Here is a 17,332-nt window from a genome sequence, read left to right as displayed (position 1 = left end):
AGGCAGTCTGGGACCCATGGTAACTAGGTTGTGTTAAGTAGTACTATTCTTAGCACTTTAATCCCTGTAACTCCCCCTATCGGGGGAGGTCTATATGGCCTGCATGATTACCCTGACAAAGTATAACAACAAAACATGTGGTCTCGGGACCCATGGTAACTAGGTTGTGTTAAGTAGTACTGTTCTTAGCAGTTTAATACCTGTTACTCCCCCTATCGGGGGAGGTCTATATGGCCTGCATGATTATCCTCACAAAGTATAATAATAAAACATGCGGTCTGGGACCCATGGTAACTAAGTTGTGTTAAGTAGTACTATTCTTAGCACTTTAATCCCTGTAACTCCCCCTATCGGGGGAGGTCTATATGGCCTGCATGATTACCCTGACAAAGTATAATAACAAAACATGCTGGTCTGGGGTCCATGGTAACTAGGTTGTGCTAAGTAGTACTGTTCTTAGCAGTTTAATCCCTGTTACTCCCACTATCGGCCGGAGGAGGTCTATATGGCCTGCATGATTACCCTGACAAAGTATAACAACAAAACATGTGGTCTGAACCCATAGGTAACTAGGTTGTGTTAAGTAGTACTGTTCTTAGCAGTTTAATACCTGTTACTCCCCCTATCGGGGGAGGTCTATATGGCCTGCATGATTACCCTGACAAAGTATAATAATAAAAAATGCGGTCTGGGACCCATGGTAACTAGGTTGTGTTAAGTAGTACTGTTCTTAGCACTTTAATCCCTGTAACTCCCCCTATCGGTGGAGGTCTATATGGCCTGCATGATTACCCTGACAAAGTATAAAAATAAAACATGCGTTCTGAGACCCATGGTAACTAGGTTGTGTTAAGTAGTACTATTCGTAGCACTTTAATCCATGTAACTCCCCTATCGGGGGAGGTCTATATGGCCTGCATGATTACCCTGACAAAGTATAACAACAAAACATGTGGTCTGACACCCATGGTAACTAGGTTGTGTTAAGTAGTACTGTTCTTAGCAGTTTAATACCTGTTACTCCCCATATCGGCCGGGGGAGGTCTATATGGCCTGCATGATTACCCTGACAAAGTATAATAATAAAACAGGCAGTCTGGGACCCATGGTAACTAGGTTGTGTTAAGTAGTACTATTCTTAGCACTTTAATCCCTGTAACTCCCACTATCGGGGGAGGTCTATATGGCCTGCATGATTACCCTGACAAAGTATAACAACAAAACATGTGGTCTCAGACCCATGGTAACTAGGTTGTGTTAAGTAGTACTGTTCTTAGCAGTTTAATACCTGTTACTCCCCCTATCGTGGGAGGTCTATATGGCCTGCATGATTACCCTGACAAAGTATAATAATAAAACATGCGGTCTGGGACCCATGGTAACTAGGTCGTGTTAAGTAGTACTATTCTTAGCACTTTAATCCCTGTAACTCCCCCTATCGGGGGAGGTCTATATGGCCTGCATGATTACCCTGACAAAGTATAATAATAAAACATGCGGTCTGGGACCCATGGTAACTAGGTTGTGTTAAGTAGTACTATTCTTAGCACTTTAATCCCTGTAACTCCCCCTATCGGGGGAGGTCTATATGGCCTGCATGATTACCCTGACAAAGTATAACAATAAAACATGCGGTCTGGGACCCATGGTAACTAGGTTGTGTTAAGTAGTACTATTCTTAGCAGTTTAATCCCTGTTACTCCCCCTATCGGGGGGAGGTCTATATGGCCTGCATGATTACCCTGACAAAGTATAATAATAAAACATGCAGGTCTGGGACCCATGGTAACTAGGTTGTGTTAAGTAGTACTATTCTTAGCACTTTAATCCCTGTAACTCCCACTATCGGGGGAGGTCTATATGGCCTGCATGATTACCCTGACAAAGTATAACAACAAAACATGTGGTCTCAGACCCATGGTAACTAGGTTGTGTTAAGTAGTACTGTTCTTAGCAGTTTAATACCTGTTACTCCCCCTATCGTGGGAGGTCTATATGGCCTGCATGATTACCCTGACAAAGTATAATAATAAAACATGCGGTCTGGGACCCATGGTAACTAGGTCGTGTTAAGTAGTACTATTCTTAGCACTTTAATCCCTGTAACTCCCCCTATCGGGGGAGGTCTTTATGGCCTGCATGATTACCCTGACAAAGTATAATAATAAAACATGCGGTCTGGGACCCATGGTAACTAGGTTGTGTTAAGTAGTACTATTCTTAGCACTTTAATCCCTGTAACTCCCCCTATCGGGGGAGGTCTATATGGCCTGCCTGACTACCCTGACAAAGTATAATAATAAAACATGCGGTCTGGGACCCATGGTAACTAGGTTGTGTTAAGTAGTACTGTTCTTAGCAGTGTAATCCCTGTTACTCCCCCTATCGGCGGGGAGGTCTATATGGCCTGCATGATTACCCTGACAAAGTATAATAATAAAACATGCGGTCTGGGACCCATGGTAACTAGGTTGTGTTAAGTAGTACTATTCTTAGCACTTTAATCCCTGTAACTCCCACTATCGGGGGAGGTCTATATGGCCTGCATGATTACCCTGACAAAGTATAACAACAAAACATGTGGTCTCAGACCCATGGTAACTAGGTTGTGTTAAGTAGTACTGTTCTTAGCAGTTTAATACCTGTTACTCCCCCTATCGTGGGAGGTCTATATGGCCTGCATGATTACCCTGACAAAGTATAATAATAAAACATGCGGTCTGGGACCCATGGTAACTAGGTTGTGTTAAGTAGTACTATTCTTAGCACTTTAATCCCTGTAACTCCCCCTATCGGGGGAGGTCTATATGGCCTGCCTGATTACCCTGACAAAGTATAATAACAAAACATGTGGTCTGGGACCCATGGTAACTAGGTTGTGTTAAGTAGTACTATTCTTAGCACTTTAATCCCTGTTACTCCCCCTATCGGGGGGAGGTCTATATAGCTTGCATGATTACCCTGACAAAGTATAACAACAAAACATGTGGTCTGGGACCCATGGTAACTAGGTTGTGTTAAGTAGTACTGTTCTTAGCAGTTTAATACCTGTTACTCGCCATATCGGCCGTAGGAGGTCTATATGGCCTGCATGATTACCCTGACAAAGTATAATAATAAAAAATGCGGTCTGGGACCCATGGTAACTAGGTTGTGTTAGTAGTACTATTCTTAGCACTTTAATCCCTGTAACTCCCCCTATCGGTGGAGGTCTATATGGCCTGCATGATTACCCTGACAAAGTATAAAAATAAAACATGCGTTCTGGGACCCATGGTAACTAGGTTGTGTTAAGTAGTACTATTCTTAGCACTTTAATCCATGTAACTCCCCTATCGGGGGAGGTCTATATGGCCTGCATGATTACCCTGACAAAGTATAACAACAAAACATGTGGTCTGGGACCCATGGTAACTAGGTTGTGTTAAGTAGTACTGTTCTTAGCAGTTTAATACCTGTTACTCCCCATATCGGCCGGGGGAGGTCTATATGGCCTGCATGATTACCCTGACAAAGTATAATAATAAAACAGGCGGTCTGGGACCCATGGTAACTAGGTTGTGTTAAGTAGTACTATTCTTAGCACTTTAATCCCTGTAACTCCCACTATCGGGGGAGGTCTATATGGCCTGCATGATTACCCTGACAAAGTATAACAACAAAACATGTGGTCTCAGACCCATGGTAACTAGGTTGTGTTAAGTAGTACTGTTCTTAGCAGTTTAATACCTGTTACTCCCCCTATCGTGGGATGTCTATATGGCCTGCATGATTACCCTGACAAAGTATAATAATAAAACATGCGGTCTGGGACCCATGGTAACTAGGTTGTGTTAAGTAGTACTATTCTTAGCACTTTAATCCCTGTAACTCCCCCTATCGGGGGAGGTCTATATGGCCTGCATGATTACCCTGACAATGTATAATAATAAAACATGTGGTCTGGGACCCATGGTAACTAGGTTGTGTTAAGTAGTACTATTGTTAGCACTTTAATCCCTTTTACTCCCCCTATCGGGGGAGGTCTATATAGCCTGCCTGACTACCCTGACAAAATATAACAATAAGACATGCGGTCTGGGACCCATGGTAACTAGGTTGTGTTTAGTAGTACTATTCTTAGCAGTTTAATCCATTTTACTCCCCCTATCGGGGGAGGTCTATATGGCCTGCCTGATTACCCTGACAAAATATAACAATAAGACATGCGGTCTGAGACCCATGGTAAGGTTGTGTTAAGTAGTACTATTCTTAGCAGTTTAATCCATTTTACTCCCCCTATCGGGGGAGATCTATATGACCTGCCTGATTACCCTGACAAAATATAACAATAATATATGCGGTCTGGGACCCATGGTAACTAGGATGTGTTAAGTAGTACTATTCTTAGCACTTTAATCCCTTTTACTCCCCCTATCGGGTGAGGTCTATATGGCCTGCCTGATTACCCTGACAAAATATAACAGTAAGACATGCGGTCAGGGAGCCATGGTAAGGTTGTGTTAAGTAGTACTATTCTTAGCAGTTTAATCCATTTTACTCCCCCTATCAGGGGAGGTCTATATGGCCTGCCTGATTACCCTGACAAAATATAACAATAAGACATGCGGTCTGGGACCCATGGTAAGGTTGTGTTAAGTAGTACTATTCTTAGCAGTTTAATCCATTTTACTCCCCCTATCGGGGGAGGTCTATATCGCCTGCATGATTACCCTGACAAAATATAACAATAAGACATGCGGTCTGGGACCCATGGTAACTAGGTTGTGTTAAGTAGTAGTATTCTTAGCACTTTAATCCCTGTTACTCCTCCTATTGGGGGAGGTCTATATGGCCTGCATGATTACCCTGACAAAATATAACAACAAGAAATGCGGTCTGGGACCTATGGTAACTAGGTTGTGTTAAGTAGTACTATTCTTAGCACTTTAATACATGTTACTCTGGGACCCATGGTACGGTTACTTCCTTTTGCACAATAGAGTACAGGTATGGCATTGATTTTAGGAACCCGGAGATAATTTTTAGGAACTGGGAGATGGAAAAAGATGCTTGGACACCCAGTACAGGTCGTTCTCCTTCAGCCTTTTTATACGAGGGTCCCGGACCCTCAACAGAAACAACAGCATGAAACACCACATATACCATCCTTTTGAACAATCCAGTACAGGTATGGCATCGATTTTAGGAACCCGGAGATAATTTTTAGGAACCGGGAAATGGAAAAAGATGCTTGGACACCCAGTACAGGTCGTTCTCCTTCAGCCTTTTTATATGAGGGTCCCGGACCCTCAACAGAAACAACAGCATGAAACACCACATATGCCATCCTTTTGCACAATAGAGTACAGGTATGGCATCGATTTTAGAAACCCAGAGATAATTTTTAGGAACCGGGAGATGGAAAAAGATGCTTGGACACCTAGTACAGGTCGTTCTCCTTCAGCCTTTTTATACAAGGGTCCCGGACCCTCAACAGAAACAACAGCATGAAACACCACATATGCCATCCTTTTGAACAATAGAGTACAGGTATGGCATCGATTTTAGGAACTCGGAGATAATTTTTAGGAACCGGGAGATGGAAAAAGATGCTTGGACACCCAGTACAGGTCGTTCTCCTTCAGCCTTTTTATACGAGGGTCCCGGACCCTCAACAGAAACAGCAGCATGAAACACCACATATGCCATCCTTTTGCAAAATAGAGTACAGGTATGACATCGATTTTAGGAACCCGGAGATAATTTTTAGGAACCGGGAGATGGAAAAAGAGGCTTGGACACCCAGAAAAGGTCTTTCTCCTTCAGCCTTTTTATACGAGGGTCCCGGACCCTCAACAGAAACAACAGCATGAAACACCACATATGCCATCCTTTTGAACAATCCAGTACAGGTATGGCATCGATTTTAGGAACCCAGAGATAATTTTTAGGAACCGGGAGATGAAAAAGATGCTTGGACACCCAGTACAGGTCGTTCTCCTTCATCCTTTTTATACGAGGGTCCACGACCCCAAACAGGCACGACAGCATGAAAGACCCCATATGCCATCACTTCCTTTTGCACAATCGAGTACAGGTATGGCATCGTTTTTAGGAACCCGGAGATAATTTTTCGGAATCGGGAGATGGAAAAAGATACTTGGTCGGTCCATCTACTTCAAATTTGGGGCACTGTGCGTGCAATCTACTGTGCCACCAGATATGAGTGGTGTGTTAATGAGTACTATTCTTAACAGTTTCATCACTGTTATTTGCCTTTTTTTGGTTTGGGTTTTGTAGCCACAGTGCAGCACCAGAGGCCAGAAAAATTAGGCATGTCCAAATGCCTGAAAAATTAGGTATTGTTGCAGCCGCTGCTGTAGCAGCGGCCAGAAAAATGTATGTTTGTAAAACAGTTAGAAAGTGCCCTAAAACCTTGCAGCTTGAACACTAGTTGTTGGCGGATAAGTCACGCAAGTCATCCGGCATTCGAAGAAAAAATACGGCAGCGTGTGTACCATTTGTAGCCCAAAGCAGCTCATCTCATCATCGGGCCTTTTTTACTCAAATGTATCGCCCAATGTCAGTCCCTTCGGGATCCATCCCTCATTAATTTTAATAAAGTTGAGATAATCAAGACTTTTTTGACCTAGGCGACTTCTCTTCTCAGTGACAAAACCTCCTGCTGCACTGAAGGTCCTTTCTGACAGGACACTTGAAGCGGGGCAGGCCAGAAGTTCGATTGCAAATTGGGATAGCTCAGGCCACAGGTCAAGTCTGCACACACAGTAGTCAAGGGGTCCATCGCTCCTCAGCAGTTGATGCTAGGTAGTCTGCTACCTGTCGGTTGAGTCTTTCTCTGAGGCTGGATCCCGAAAGGCTCTGGCGATGCATAGGAGTTAAAAAGGTCCGCATGTCCTTCATCAACAACACGTCTGGAAAGCGTTATGTCCTTGCTCCCGTGGTCGTGGGAGGAGGATTACTTTCATCTCTTCCCCTGTTAGATTCCCGTTGTGCTGTAACATCACCCTTATACGTTGTGTAAATTATAGTTTTTAATTTATTTTGGAACTGCTCCATCCTTTCCGACTTGCGGGAATTTGGTAACATTTCAGTCACTTTATGCTTATACCGGGGGTCTAGTAGCGTGGACACCCAGTACAGGTAGTTCTCCTTCAGCTTTTTTATACGAGGGTCCCTCAACAGGCACGACAGCATGAAAGACCCCATTTTTACAAGGTTGGATGCCGAGCTAATCATGTCCCGTTCCTCGTCCTCACTGATCTCACTGAAGGTATCTTCTTCCCCCCAGCCACGTACAATACCACGGGTACCAGATAGGTGACAACAACGAGCAGCCTGGGATGCCTGTTGTGCTTGGTCTTCCTTCTCCTCCTCAAAGCCACATTCCTCTTCTGACTCCTCTTCCTCATAATCCTCTTCCTGCGTTGCCGCAGGTCCAGCAAGCGATGCTAATAAGGCTGTTTCTGGTGGTGATGGAGACCACAACTCTTCCTCTTCACGCTCATCTATGGCCTGATCCAGCACTCTTCGCAGGGCACGCTCCAGGAAGAAAACAAATGGTATGATGTCACTGATGGTGCCTTCGGTGCGACTGACAAGGTTTGTCACCTCCTCAAAAGGACGCATGAGCCTACAGGCATTACGCATGAGCGTCCAGTAATTTGGAAAAAAAAATCCCCAGCTCCCCAGAGGCTGTCCTAGCACCCCGGTCATACAAATACTTGTTAACAGCTTTTTCTTGTTGGAGCAGGCGGTCGAACATTAGGAGTGTTGAATTCCAATGTGTCGGGCTGTCACAAATCAAGCGCCTCACTGGCAGGTTGTTTCGATGCTGGATATCGGACAAGTGTGCCATGGCCATGTAGGAACGCCTGAAATGGCCACACACCTTCCTGGCCTGCTTCAGGACATCCTGTAAGCCTGGGTACTTATGCACAAAGCGTTGTACAATCAGATTACACACATGTGCCATGCACGGCACATGTGTCAACTTGCCCAATTTCAATGCCGCCACCAAATTACTTCCATTGTCAGAAACAACCTTGCCAATCTCCAGTTGGTGCAGAGTCAGCCACTGATCCACCTGTGCGTTCAGGGCGGACAGGAGTGCTGGTGCGGTGTGACTCTCGGCTTTCAGGCAAGTCAACCCCAAGACGGCGTGACACTGCCGTATCCGGGATGTTGAATAGTACCTGGGGAGCTGGGGGGGGTGCCGTTGATGTGGAGCAAGACGCAGCAGCAGAAGAGGACTCAGCCGAGGAAGAGGTTATGGAAGAGGATGGAGTAGGAGGAGTAGAGGAGGTAGCAGCAGGCCTGCCTGCAAGTCGTGGTGGTGTCACCAACTCCTCTTCAGAGCCACGCATTTCATGCTTGGCAGACGTCAGCAGGTTTACCCAATGCGCAGTGTAGGTGATATACCTGCCCTGAACATGCTTTGCAGACCAGCTATCAGTGGTCATATGGACCCTTGCCCCAACGCTGTGTGCCAGACATGCCATTACTTCCTTTCGCACAATCGAGTACAGGTTTGGGATTGCCTTTTGTGAAAAGACATTTCGGCCGGGTACCTTCCACTGCGGTGTCCCAATAGATACAAATTTTTTGAAAGCCTCAGACTCCACCAGCTTGTATGGTAAAAGCTGGCGGGCTAAGAGTTCAGACAAGCCAGCTGTCAGACGCCGGGCAAGGGGGTGACTTTAGGAAATTGGCTTCTTACTCTCAAACATGTCCTTGACAGACACCTGACTGTGGACAGATGACCAGGAACTGCTACGTAAGAGAGACTGAGTGGAGGATGGTTGAGAGGGGGCAAGGAGGACAGCAGTGGTTGATGTGGCTGAAGATGCTGGACCAGGAGGAGGAGTGGGCTTTGAGTTTGTGTGCTGCTTCTACTCATGTGTTCTTCCCATCGGCGTTTGTGATGTGAGACCATGTGCCTTCGCAAAGCAGTTGTACCTAGGTGGGTGTTGGACTTCCCACCACTCAGTTTCTTTTGGCACAGGTTGCAAATGGCATCGCTGTTGTCAGAGGTGGACACACACAAAAAAAAAGCCACACTGCTGAGCTCTGCGATGACGGCATTCTGGTGGTGTCAACAGCATGCGTTGATTGGCATGCTGTCTGGCTGACCCTGGGTGCCGATGCATGCTGTCTGACTGTGCCAATAGCTCCTTGCGACGACCTCCCCCTGCTTCCAACTCGTCTCCTCCTCCTCCTCTCTGTCTCCCCATCTGAACTTTCCCCCTCACGTGACATCCACGGACACATCATCATCAACCGCTTCACTTGTATCTGACAAATCAACAAAGGAAGCAGCAGCGGGTACAACATCATCATCATCATCACACCGTACGTCCATGTCTGTAATGCTGCCTCACTGAGACATATCACTGTTATCTACATCCTCTGTCAATGATGGTTGCGCATCACTCATTTCTTCCAACTGATGTGTCAATAACTCCTCTGACAGATCAAGTGAAGCGGCTGTGGTGCTAGTGTTGGTGGTGGCGACAGGCGGGCGAGTGGCACTGGTCACTTGAGAGGTGCCCGAAGCACAGCTGGATGTGGATGGTGCATCAAGGTTAGGACTAGGAGCGGAAGCTGTATAAGATTGGGTGTCCTGTGTTAGCCTTTCAACTAGGTCCTCCTCAGAACTTTTCGCGTCCATGGCACCTGGCCTCTGAACACTGTGCATAGTTGTAGGGTCTAAGGGAATCACAGCACCACGACCACGACGGCACCTGCGGGGTGGCCTGCCTCTGCCTGTCATTTTTTTTTAAAATGTACACTTACACTACTATTAAACAAATTATGAGTGGTGGCACTGGGCAAGTGGGCACAGTATACGCTGTGAGCCTGACACAAAAAAGCAGACTGATGCTTCAAAGTAAAAAATGTTTATTTTTTAAATATTAAAAGTACTGTTACAACAAATATGAGTGGTGCCACTAACTTGGCAAGTGGGCCTGGCACACACGCTGGCAGGCTGGAAACTTCAATTAGATTACTATAGTAGACTGTTTCACAGTCAAAAAAGTTTTTTTATTAAATATTTACAATACTGTTATAACAAATATGAGTGGTGGCACTAGTTGGCAAGTGGGCCTGGCACACACGCTGGCAGGCAGGCAACTGCAATTCAATTGCACTAGCAGACTGATGCTTCACAGTCAAAAAAGTGTTTATTTTAAATATTTACAATACTGTTATAACAAATATGATTGGTGGCACTAGTTGGCAAGTGGGCCTGGCACACACGCTGGGAGGAAGGCAACTGCAATTAGATTACACTAGATGACTGATGATTCACAGTCAAAAAAGTTTTTATTTTAAATATTTACGCTACTGTTATAACAAATATGATTCGTGGCACTAGTTGGAAAGTGGGCCTGGCACACACGCTGGCAGACAGGCAACTGCAATTAAATAACACTAGCAGACTGATGTTAAAGTTTTTTTAAAAAAAGTTACACTAATGGTACAACAGATAGGAGTGGTGGCACTGAGGATGGAAGTAGGCACAGTATGTGCTGGCAGCCTGACACACAGGCAGGCAAATGCAATTAAATTACACTAGCTGACTGATGTTTCACAGTCAAAAAAGTTTTTTTAAAATATTTACTATACTGTTATAACAAATAGGATTGGTGGCACTAGTTGGCAAGTGGGCCTGGCACACACGCTGGCAGGCAGGCAACTGCAATTCAATTGCACTAGCAGACTGATGATTCACAGTCAAAAATGTTTTTATTTTAAATATTTACAATACTGTTATAACAAATATGATTGGTGGCACTAGTTGGCAAGTGGGCCTGGCACACATGCTGGCAGGCAGGCAACTGCAATTCAATTGCACTAGCAGACTGATGATTCACAGTCAAAAATGTTTTTATTTTAAATATTTACACTACTGTTATAACAAATATGATTGGTGGCACTAGTTGGAAAGTGGGCCTGGCACACACGCTGGCAGGCAGGCAACTTCATTTAGATTACACTAGCAGACTGATGTTTCACAGTCAAAAAAGTTTTTTTTTAAATATTTACACTACTGTTATAACAAATATGATTGGTGGCACTAGTTGGCAAGTGGGCCTGGCACACACGCTGGCAGGCAGGCAATTGCAATTCAATTGCACTAGCAGACTGATGATTCACAGTAAAAAAAGTTTTTATTTTAAATATTTACACTACTGTTATAACAAATATGATTGGTGGCACTAGTTGGCAAGTGGGCCTGGCACACACGCTGGCAGACAGGCAACTTCAATTAGATTACACTAGCAGACTGATGTTTCAAAGTCAAAAAAGTTTTTATTTTAAATATTTACACTACTGTTATAACAAATATGATTGGTGGCACTAGTTGGCAAGTGGGCCTGGCACACACGCTGGGAGGAAGGCAACTGCAATTAGATTAAACTAGCTGACTGATGCTTCACAGTCAAAAAAAAATTTTAAAAAATATTTACACTACTGTTATAACAAATATGATTGGTGGCACTAGTTGGCAAGTGGGCCTGGCACACAAGCTGGCAGGCAGGAAACTGCAATTCAATTGCACTAGCAGACTGATGATTCACAGTCAAAAAAGTTTTTATTTTAAATATTTACAATACTGTTATAACAAATATGATTGAAGGCACTAGTTGGCAAGTGGGCCTGGCACACACGCTGGCAGGCAGGCAACTGCAATTCAATTGCACTAGCAGACTGATGATTCACAGTCAAAAAAGTTTTTATTTTAAATATTTACAATACTGTTATAACAAATATGATTGGTGGCACTAGTTGGAAAGTGGGCCTGGCACACACGCTGGCAGACAGGCAACTGCAATTAAATAACACTAGCAGACTGATGTTAAAGTTTTTTTTTAAAAAGTTACACTAATGTTACAACAGATAGGAGTGGTGGCACTGAGGATGGAAGTAGGCACAGTATGTGCTGGCAGCCTGACACACAGGCAGGCAACTGCAATTAAATTACACTAGCTGACTGATGTTTCACAGTCAAAAAAGTTTTTTTTAAAATATTTACTATACTGTTATAACAAATATGATTGGTGGCACTAGTTGGCAAGTGGGCCTGGCACACACGCTGGCAGGCAGGCAACTGCAATTCAATTGCACTAGCAGACTGATGATTCACAGTCAAATTTTTTTTTATTTTAAATATTTACAATACTGTTATAACAAATATGATTGGTGGCACTAGTTGGCAAGTGGGCCTGGCACACACGCTGGCAGGCAGGCAACTGCAATTCAATTGCACTAGCAGACTGATGATTCACAGTCAAAACATTTTTTATTTTAAATATTTACACTACTGTTATAACAAATATGATTGGTGGCACTAGTTGGCAAGTGGGCCTGACACACACGCTGGCAGGCAGGCAATTGCAATTCAATTGCACTAGCAGACTGATGATTCACAGTCAAAAAAGTTTTTATTTTAAATATTTACACTACTGTTATAACAAATATGATTGGTGGCACTAGTTGGCAAGTGGGCCTGGCACACACGCTGGCAGACAGGCAACTTCAATTAGATTACACTAGCAGACTGATGTTTCACAGTCAAAAAAGTTTTTTTTTTAAATATTTACACTACTGTTATAACAAATATGATTGGTGGCACTAGTTGGCAAGTGGGCCTGGCACACACGCTGGCAGGCAGGCAATTGCAATTCAATTGCACTAGCAGACTGATGATTCACAATCAAAAAAGTATTTATTTTAAATATTTACACTACTGTTATAACAAATATGATTGGTGGCACTAGTTGGCAAGTGGGCCTGGCACACACGCTGGGAGGAAGGCAACTGCAATTAGATTACACTAGCTGACTGATGCTTCACAGTCAAAAAATTTTTTAAAAAAATATTTACACTACTGTTATAACAAATATGATTGGTGGCACTAGTTGGCAAGTGGGCCTGGCACACACGCTGGCAGGCAGGCAACTGCAATTCAATTGCACTAGCAGACTGATGATTCACAGTCAAAAAAGTTTTTATTTTAAATATTTACAATACTGTTATAACAAATATGATTGGTGGCACTAGTTGGCAAGTGAGCCTGGCACACACCCTGGCAGGCAGGCAACTTCAATTAGATTACACTAGCAGACTGATGTTTCACAGTCAAATTTTTTTTTTTTAAATATTTAAACTACTGTTATAACAAATATGATTGGTGGCACTAGTTGGCAAGTGGGCCTGGCACACACACTGGGAGGAAGGCAACTGCAATTAGATTACACTAGCTGACTGATGTTTCACAGTCAAAAAAGTTTTTTTTTTTAATATTTACAATACTGTTATAACAAATATGATTGGTGGCACTAGTTGGCAAGTGGGCCTGGCACACACACTGGCAGGCAGGCAACTGCAATTCAATTGCACTAGCAGACTGATGATTCACAGTCAAAAAAGTTTTTATTTTAAATATTTACAATACTGTTATAACAAATATGACTGGTGGCACTAGTTGGCAAGTGGGCCTGGCACACACGCTGGTAGGCAGGAAACTGCAATTCAATTGCACTAGCAGACTGATGATTCACAGTCAAAAAAGTTTTTATTTTAAATATTTACACTACTGTTATAACAAATATGATTCGTGGCACTAGTTGGAAAGTGGGCCTGGCACACACGCTGGCAGACAGGCAACTGCAATTAAATAACACTAGCAGACTGATGTTAAAGTTTTTTTTTAAAAAGTTACACTAATGTTACAACAGATAGGAGTGGTGGCACTGAGGATGGAAGTAGGCACAGTATGTGCTGGCAGCCTGACACACAGGATGGCACTAGTGGCAGGCTGGCCTGGCAACTAAAATTAAATAACACTAGAAGACTGATGTAAAAGTTTTTTTTTACAAAATTTAAACTAATGTTACACCAGATAGGAGTGGTGGCACAGAGGATGGAAGTAGGCACAGTATATGCTGGCAGCCTGACACACAGGCTGGCACTAGTGGCAGCCAGGCTGGCCTGGCAACTAAAATTAAATAACACTAGAAGAGGACTGATGTAATTTTTTAAAAAAAATTTAAACTAATGTTACACCAATAAGTGGTGGAAAAAAGTGCTATTAATCACAGTATATGATGTGGGCCTGACACACAGGCCTGATGGAAAATGAAATTAGATTACACTAGCAAAATGATGTAAAAGTTTTTTTTTTTTTAATTTAAAATAATGTTAACCAGATATCAGTGGTGGCACAGAAGAATTAATCACAGTATATGATGTGGGCCTGCCACACAGGCCTGATAGAAAATGAAATTAGATTACACTAGCAAAATGATGTAAAAGTTTTTTTTTAAAAAAATTTACACTAATGTTACACCAGATATCAATGGTGGCACAGAGCAATTAATCACAGTATATGATGTGTGCCTGACACACCGGCCTGATAGAAAATGAAATTAGATTACACTAGCAAAATGATGTAAAGTTTTTTTTTTTAAATTTACACTAATGATTGTTAAGCAGATATCAGTGGTGGCACAGAGCAATTAACCACAGTATATGCTGTGAGCCTGACACACAGGCCTGATAGAAAATGAAATTAGATTACACTAGCAAAATGATGTAAATTTTTTTATTTTTTTATTTTACACTAATGTTACACCAGATATCAGTGGTGGCACAGAGCAATTAATCACAGTATATGATGTGGGCCTGACACACAGGCCTGATAGAAAATGAAATTAGATTACACTAGCAAAATGATGTAAAAGTTTTTTTTTAAAAATTTACACTAATGTTAAGCAGATATCAGTGGTGGCACTAATCACAGTATATGCTGTGAGCCTCACACGCAGGCTGACAACCAGGCAAATGCAAATAAAATTACAAATTAAAAAAAAAAAAACGACTGAAGTTCTAGCCCTAAAAAGGGCTTTTTGGGCTTAAGTTCTAGCCCTAAAAATGGCTTTTTGGGGTGCTGTCCTTACAGCAGAGATTAGATGATCCTTCAGAACTGTAGTGGACACTAAATACACTAGCCTAGCTATCTATTTCCCTATAAAATCACGAGCAGCAGCACTAACCCTCCTCTCACTAAGAAAGCAGAATAAATCTAAAATGGCTGCTGCCCAGGAGCTGGGAGGGTCTGCTGCTGATTGGCTCAAATGTGTCTGCAGGCTGTGAGATACAGGGTCAAAGTTTCCTCAATGATGACGAATAGGGGTCAGATTGAACATTGCATATGTTCGCCCGCCGCGGCGAACGCGAACAAGCTAAGATCGCCGGGAACTGTTCTCTGGCGAACAGTTCGCGACATCACTACCTGTAATACCGGCGCTATGGAAATCCCACGCAAAAATGTCATTTTTTTGAGTGCGGTATTGACATTGCGTTACAAGCTAAAATGCTTGCGGTATAGCTATACCGACATGACTTCCAATAGTGCGTTACTGCTTTTATGCTGAAATTGCCATTTGTTCAGCATTAAAAGTCGCAACACAAAACTCGTAATCTAGGTGTTCATTTTTTTTTCTTGAATGTTACTTTTTTTTTTAAATAAATTAAATTGTGTAATAAAAGTTTGCAAGAAATGTAAAAAAAAAATACAAACAGTAAAAATTCAAGAAAATGTTGCACAAGTTTAAAAAATAAATGGAAATAATTTAACAAAGTAACGTAAGGATCCTATCATTGTACAAGTGCATGTATCTGAAAACAGAATTTATGTTTACCTGATAAATTACTTTCTCCAACGGTGTGTCCGGTCCACGGCGTCATCCTTACTTGTGGGATATTCTCTTCCCCAACAGGAAATGGCAAAGAGCCCAGCAAAGCTGGTCACATGATCCCTCCTAGGCTCCGCCTTCCCCAGTCATTCGACCGACGTAAAGGAGGAATATTTGCATAGGAGAAATCATATGATACCGTGGTGACTGTAGTTAAAGAAAAGAAATTATCAGACCTGATTAAAAAACCAGGGCGGGCCGTGGACCGGACACACCGTTGGAGAAAGTAATTTATCAGGTAAACATAAATTCTGTTTTCTCCAACATAGGTGTGTCCGGTCCACGGCGTCATCCTTACTTGTGGGAACCAATACCAAAGCTTTAGGACACGGATGAAGGGAGGGAGCAAATCAGGTCACCTAGATGGAAGGCACCACGGCTTGCAAAACCTTTCTCCCAAAAATAGCCTCAGAAGAAGCAAAAGTATCAAATTTGTAAAATTTAGTAAAAGTATGCAGTGAAGACCAAGTCGCTGCCTTACATATCTGATCAACAGAAGCCTCGTTCTTGAAGGCCCATGTGGAAGCCACAGCCCTAGTGGAATGAGCTGTGATTCTTTCAGGAGGCTGCCGTCCGGCAGTCTCGTAAGCCAATCTGATGATGCTTTTAATCCAAAAAGAGAGAGAGGTAGAAGTTGCTTTTTGACCTCTCCTTTTACCAGAATAAACAACAAACAAGGAAGATGTTTGTCTAAAATCCTTTGTAGCATCTAAATAGAATTTTAGAGCACGAACTACATCCAAATTGTGCAACAAACGTTCCTTCTTTGAAACTGGATTCGGACACAAAGAAGGCACGACTATCTCCTGGTTAATGTTTTTGTTAGAAACAACTTTCGGAAGAAAACCAGGTTTAGTACGCAAAACGACCTTATCTGCATGGAACACCAGATAAGGAGGAGAACACTGCAGAGCAGATAATTCTGAAACTCTTCTAGCAGAAGAAATTGCAACCAAAAACAAAACTTTCCAAGATAATAACTTAATATCAACGGAATGTAAGGGTTCAAACGGAACCCCCTGAAGAACTGAAAGAACTAAATTGAGACTCCAAGGAGGAGTCAAAGGTTTGTAAACAGGCTTGATTCTAACCAGAGCCTGAACAAAGGCTTGAACATCTGGCACAGCTGCCAGCTTTTTGTGAAGTAACACAGACAAGGCAGAAATCTGTCCCTTCAAAGAACTTGCAGATAATCCTTTCTCCAAACCTTCTTGAAGAAAGGATAGAATCTTAGGAATTTTTACCTTGTCCCAAGGGAATCCTTTAGATTCACACCAACTGATATATTTTTTCCATATTTTGTGGTAGATTTTTCTAGTTACAGGCTTTCTGGCCTGAACAAGAGTATCAATGACAGAATCTGAGAACCCTCGCTTTGATAAGATCAAGCGTTCAATCTCCAAGCAGTCAGTTGGAGTGAGACCAGATTCGGATGTTCGAACGGACCTTGAACAAGAAGGTCTCGTCTCAAAGGTAGCTTCCATGGTGGAGCCGATGACATATTCACCAGGTCTGCATACCAAGTCCTGCGTGGCCACGCAGGAGCTATCAAGATCACCGATGCC

The sequence above is a fragment of the Bombina bombina genome, chromosome 1 (assembly GCF_027579735.1).
Source record: "Bombina bombina isolate aBomBom1 chromosome 1, aBomBom1.pri, whole genome shotgun sequence".
In the NCBI taxonomy this organism is placed as follows: domain Eukaryota; kingdom Metazoa; phylum Chordata; class Amphibia; order Anura; family Bombinatoridae; genus Bombina; species Bombina bombina.
This window is presented reverse-complemented; position numbering follows the sequence as displayed.